Source organism: Penicillium oxalicum, assembly GCF_001723175.1.
Source record: "Penicillium oxalicum strain HP7-1 chromosome Unknown unanchor9, whole genome shotgun sequence".
In the NCBI taxonomy this organism is placed as follows: Eukaryota; Fungi; Ascomycota; class Eurotiomycetes; order Eurotiales; family Aspergillaceae; genus Penicillium; species Penicillium oxalicum.
Genome location: NW_026088305.1, coordinates 10,770 through 17,028, shown reverse-complemented (window position 1 = coordinate 17,028; position 6,259 = coordinate 10,770). Strand labels below are relative to the sequence as shown.

Genomic DNA, 6,259 nt, shown 5'->3' with positions numbered 1-6,259 from the left:
TTCACTTTGTCTAATTATAAGATTTCTCTTTGATTTCTAGTCCTACTTGCTAGATTAATCTTGAAATATATAGCGAACCATCCATAATAGTTTCTTTTTATACTTGCCTTGATTTCTCAAGATGTATATGATACATATCACCTATATTGTGGAAATTTTTTTTTTTATTTAATATATATACATATATTTCAGGTTATTATGATTCGAACATAAACAATCTCCAACCCAAATGAAGCGACCAACCACCGGACACTAACCTGTAATTTTTACATAATTATAATTTTTATTTTAATTTTCCCCTTTTTATAGGTATCAGAGAGTATATGATTCGAACATATGAAAGTTTTTATCCTTAGCTAGACTCAAGCTAGCCGCCTTAAACCACTCAGCCAACTCTCTTTTTTTTTTGATTCTTCAGTGACTCGAACACTGAACATATCCTTATCAAGAATACACTTTACCAGTTAAGTTAAAGAACCAATAGATAAATAAATATTATATTCAAGAGCACTTAGATTTGAACTAAGAAATATAAGGTTGAAGCTTACAGTTTTGCCTATTAAACTATGCTCTTCGGAAAAGAGATGAATCGAACATCTAAGTGTTAAAACACAATATTTAGCAAATATCTTACCCTACCAATAGCAACTTTTCCTTTAGATATTTTATATAATTAATTTTAACTTAAATACGGGTTAGGCCGGCCTCGATCCGGCATCTATTTTCTCGACAAGAAAACCCTTTACCAATTAAGTTACTAACCCTAAATATTTATATACGGCTAGTCGAATTCGAATCGACACGCTTTACTTGGAAGGTAAACAGTCTACCATTAACTTATAGCCATAAAATAAAAATTAACTTAAAATATACTAATTATGACTAGCTGAATTCGAATCAGCACATCTTATATGGTAAATAAGCAGTCTACCATTAACTTATAGTCATTAATATATTATATATATTTTTAAGACTTATGGGATTTGAACCCATATTATAATGATTAAAAGTCACATGTTTTACCATTAAACTAAAGTCTCTTACCCTTTTATATGGGTCATATATTATTTATTTATTTCTAATAACCTCAGTAGTATACTGAAAATATAAGAATAATCAAACTACGTCTACAAAATGTCAGTATAATATACCAGATTCGTAACCTAAGTGGTGGTGATCTGTTAAATGGTATGCTGTCATACGTCATAATCCTACAGCTAAGAATGCTGTTCCTATTATAACGTGTAGACCGTGAATCCTGTTCCAAAATAGAAACATGATCCATATACACTATCAGAAATAGTGAAAGAAGATACTGAGTACTCAACACCTTGGAATATTGTAAATATTACAGCTAATATTATTGTAACCACTGTTCCGTATAAAGCTCCTTTTCTATTACCTTGTATTAATGAATGGTGAGCATATGTAATTGTTACACCAGATGATAATAATAATATAGTATTTAATAAAGGTAACTCAAAAGGATTTACTGCTTGTATACCTAATGGTGGTCATTGTGCACCTAATTCTACACTAGGTGAGATAGCACTGTAAAAATGCTCAGAATATTGCTAAGAAGAAACAAACTTCAGATATAATAAATAAACCTACTCCTAAATTAATCCTTTTTGTACTGCATTTGTATGATTACCTATATATGTACCTTCTGAGATAACATCTCTAAATCATAATCCCATAACATACATTACATTAAATATAGCTACTGGCACTAAATATTCAAATCCTTGAAATCCATGCATAAATAAAACTGTAGATGTTGTTAATATAAATAGTGAAACACTAGTAAATAAAGGTCACGGTGATGGTGAAACTAAATGAAAAGGATGATTTTGAAAATTACTTTTTGATGTATATATCATATTTTTAATTTTATTATTGCTCAATTATTCTTATCTTTATTATTTTTGTTTTATAGTTATTACTATAGCTCCTACCATACTAGTAATAAAATAATTGAACTTATTATTAATCATATTGAGTAACTTGTATACATTATATTACCTATACTAGCTATATGAGTAGGTTCTATTAATGAACTATCTCATCCATTACTACTTGCATAACCTATTTGTTGTTTTAAATCAGCCAAATTAAAAATTTGATTATCTAATTGTACATTATATACTTCTGAAAATGAATTTGATCCTAAAGATATTATAGCACTATCTCCTAAACTTGAAGGTAATACTTGTCCTATTATATAATAAAATAATAAAACTGTTAACATAGCTAAAGGTATATCATTATTAGTTTCATTTAAAAGTTCAGATATTCTAATGTTAATTAACATTAATATGAAAAGAAATAATATAGATATTGCACCTACATATACTAAAATATATGCTAAACCCATAAAATTATAACCTATTAATACTAATAAACCAGCTATATTTACAAAAAACCTATTAAAAATAATACAGATACTACAGGATTTCTACTTATTATAGTAAGTACACCTAATAATATAGAAACTATATAGATAATATCTATTAATTCTATTCTAAATCCATTTGTAATATAATCATTTAATAAAAAAATATTGTTCATAAAAAAAAATTTTTAAATCTATCAATGTATATATAACAATATAAAATATCAAGATAGGATTAGAATATTAATCTAATTAGGAAGAAAAGGAATCGAACCTTCGACGGCCTATAGCCATTGAGTTTACAGCTCAACCCGTAAACCAACAAACGGACCCTTCCTTATATCTTTTTCCTGGATTCGAACCAGTTGGAAATAATTCCAATTTGCCTTTTAAAGATTATATATATAATATATTTATATATATATACATAAATAATTTTTTTAATGTTTATACTCCCCGTGCAATTTCCATTACACGAACCTTATTTCGACTTAACACCAATCAAAGTTTTGCATACGAAAACTTTCCTGCATATTTATATACCTAATTATATATAATTTTACACAGAAAAAATCAAACTTACTGCATCTTCTTTTTCAGCGCCTGACGAGTGGTTAGTACCTAACTGAGAAAAAATTCACCGTGACGTTGGTGATTCACGATTACTAGTAATTCCTTTTTCATGTAGTCGAGTTACAGACTACAATCCATAATATTCCTTTTTTGGGGATTAGCTCCATTTCACAATATCGCATCCCTTTGTAAAGGCGTATGTGGCACGTCTATAGCCCACAGCATTTAGGCCATAATGACTTGTCTTAATCCCTATTATCTAGTCTAATGTAGTAGTGAACCACTCTATATAAATAAATAAAGTGAGGGTTTTCGTTAATTAAAGGAGTTAACCAAATCTCACGACATTAACTAAAGACAGCCATGCAGCGCTTGTAACAATTTTACAAAATGTTATACAAGCTGTGGTAAGGTTTTTCGCGGATCATCGAATTAAATAACATACTTCACTACTGGTTTCAGAAACGGTCTAATGATTTCAGTTATATGTTGCCATAGTACTCTGAGGTGGAATGCTTACACTTTCGTTTATACATTAAATCTTCTCTAATGTATGACATTCATCATTGTCTGCTTGGACTACTAGGGTTTCTAATCCTGTTTGCTACCCAAGCCTTCGTCTCTCAACGTCAGTTATTACATAGAAGGACGCCTTCGCCGTTGACAGTCCTCCTGGTATAAAAAAATTTTATCTCTACTCCAGAAATTCTTCCTTCTCATATATAACTCTAGTAAAAAAGTACTCTTTTAGAGTTTAATTTACCGTCTACATACCCTTTAAACCCAATAAAGATAACTAACACTAGCCTCCTACGTATTACCGCGACTGCTGGCACGTAGTTTGGTCAAGACTTATAATAGATTCTTTCATTATATACAATCTATTTAGAATTTTATGCGAATTAATCGCTACTGTATTTATACAAATACAATTTCATTCTTCCAAGTTACTGGTTCAGCCTTTCGGCCATTGACCAATATTCCTCACTGCTGTACAAAAAAGCATTGGGTTTTTTTCAGACCCAATGTGGTCGATCAACTTCCCAGTCACGACTACGGTTACTGCTAGAAAAGTCATTACCTTTCCTACTACTCACCGAGAAAAAATTAACATCTTAAACCGGATTTTTTTTTTACCTTTATTTATTTATAAGGGATTTTCCCTTGGTTTAAGGTAACCAATTTATCTTATACTCACCTGTACACCACTACTACTTAGTTTTAAATAACATAAATATTACTTAAAACCTAATTAGTCGTTCGATTAGCATGTGTCAAGTACTTGGACAGTGTTCAGTTAGAGCCATCATCAAACTCTCTATAACTTTTTTTTTTGGTATATAATACCTATATTGTATTATACATATCAGATAATTTTTACTTTTATAAAAAGGATATAAATAAGCCAGTTCCTGTTAGAAATTACAATAATTCTAAATAAAAACTAAACATAAGATTAGTGTTCGAAATTATTTTTTTTATAAAATAATTATTAGTTTCTGTTTAAATCCTTATATTACTATAAAGTTCATATTATTTATGAACATATATGCATATTTAGTATTGGACTTTCCTATTTACATGTAATTTTTATATCTCTTTTTAATAAGCTATTATATTTAATATAATATAATATAATATAATTATGTATTTTAACATAGTATTAATAATATATATATATATACATTATTAACATGATCCGTACTAATAGATCGAAATTAGTACAAATTAAAATTTTTTCTTTTAGTAATTTATTTACATTATTTAATTTAATTAGTGTAAATCTAATCCATCTTTTATGTAAGAACATGATAATACTACAAAAACTTGTGCTTGGATAAATGCTATAGCTAACTCTAATCCTGAGAATGCTATAATAAATGCTAAAGGTATTAATCCTAAAATAAAGAAGATTATACCACTAGTCATTATATTATAAGTAAATCCACTTAATATACTTAAAAGCATGTGTCCACTTAAAATATTTGCAGCTAATCTTAAACCTAATGATACATTTCTAGATAAGTATGAGATAAATTCTATTAAAACTAATAAAGGTAATAAAGCTAAAGGACAACCTGAAGGTACGAATAATGAAAAGAATTTCAATCCGTGTTTTTGGAAACCTAATATTGTTGCACCTAAAACAATAGTAAAACTAATTGAGAATGTTAAAATAAAATGTGATGTTGAAGCAAAACTGTATGGTACTAAACCTATTAAATTATTTACTAAAATAAACATGAATAATACATACATAAGAGGAAAAAACATTTGTCCTTTATTAGAATTAATTTGGTTTACTACAATACCGTGTACTGTTGCATTATACTTTGACTTACTTATTTGATCAGTTATTAGGTATTATTTTATTATTTGTTCCTAATAAACTATATACTAAATTATAACTATACTTATAGATAAGTATAAACCTATGTTTGTTAAAGATAGGTGGTATGTTACCTAATAAGTTAGCATTTATAGAGAATAAACTCTAATTTCAAATTGGTCCAGTGGACTTAATACAAAATCTAATTGACGCATAGAATTGTTTATTTATTTATATATTTATATATAATTTATTTTTTTTTTTTTATAGAAAAAACTTCTATTTTTTAATTTATTTTTCTATTTATTTATTGATTTATACATACATTATTTATTATAATTTATTTATGTAAATACGTGAAATAAAAATACGTACGAATTTTGGTAATACGAATTTAGTAAATGTGTATTAACACTGTTAATATTACAAAAGCAAATACTACTTGATTTACAAAAAAGAATGGTACTAATTGTGGCATTTATTTTTTTTTCTTAAGTTTTTGATATATTCTTTTTTTTTATCTATAGGAAAATGACAAATAAGAAGTAAGCCCTTAAGATGAATCGAACATCTATCAAAATATTAACAGTATTCCGCTCTACCGTTGAGCTATAAAGGCTAATTAATAAAAATAGTGAATTTTTATTAAATTCTTACCCAAGACTTGAACTCGGATCTAAATATTAGAAGTATTCTGCTCTACCATTGAGCTAGTAAGAATATACATAATAATTATTATGTAATATTGTGTATATAATATATTATAATTTTTTAATTAATACTATATATTAAAGAAGTTACTGAGTAATGTAAACCATCTAATATTGGTGCAGGATATATACCAAATAATACTGTTAGTACTACAAATACTAATAACATAATAAACTCTCTTCTAGTTACATCACCTATATTTTTCTACAAAGTATACAGAGTATGAACCACCAAAGCTATTCTGTTAAACA

General features: G+C 27.3%; 7 non-coding genes across 7 annotated transcripts; all 7 read right to left on the bottom strand.

Annotated features, from left to right (window-relative positions):
- Positions 1-313: 313 nt before the first annotated feature.
- On the bottom strand, positions 314-399 carry POX_tR183. Its single transcript has one exon. It is a non-coding gene; the product is annotated as a tRNA-Ser (tRNA).
- An 8-nt stretch (positions 400-407) lies between these two features.
- On the bottom strand, positions 408-479 carry POX_tR182. Its single transcript has one exon. It is a non-coding gene; the product is annotated as a tRNA-Ile (tRNA).
- Positions 480-691: 212 nt separating this feature from the next.
- On the bottom strand, positions 692-764 carry POX_tR181. The gene has a single exon. It is a non-coding gene; the product is annotated as a tRNA-Asp (tRNA).
- A 204-nt stretch (positions 765-968) lies between these two features.
- On the bottom strand, positions 969-1,040 carry POX_tR180. Its single transcript has one exon. It is a non-coding gene; the product is annotated as a tRNA-Lys (tRNA).
- A 1,608-nt stretch (positions 1,041-2,648) lies between these two features.
- On the bottom strand, positions 2,649-2,733 carry POX_tR179. The gene has a single exon. It is a non-coding gene; the product is annotated as a tRNA-Tyr (tRNA).
- Positions 2,734-5,845: 3,112 nt separating this feature from the next.
- POX_tR178 lies at positions 5,846-5,916 on the bottom strand. Its single transcript has one exon. It is a non-coding gene; the product is annotated as a tRNA-Asn (tRNA).
- Positions 5,917-5,946: 30 nt separating this feature from the next.
- On the bottom strand, positions 5,947-6,017 carry POX_tR177. The gene has a single exon. It is a non-coding gene; the product is annotated as a tRNA-Arg (tRNA).
- Positions 6,018-6,259: the final 242 nt, after the last annotated feature.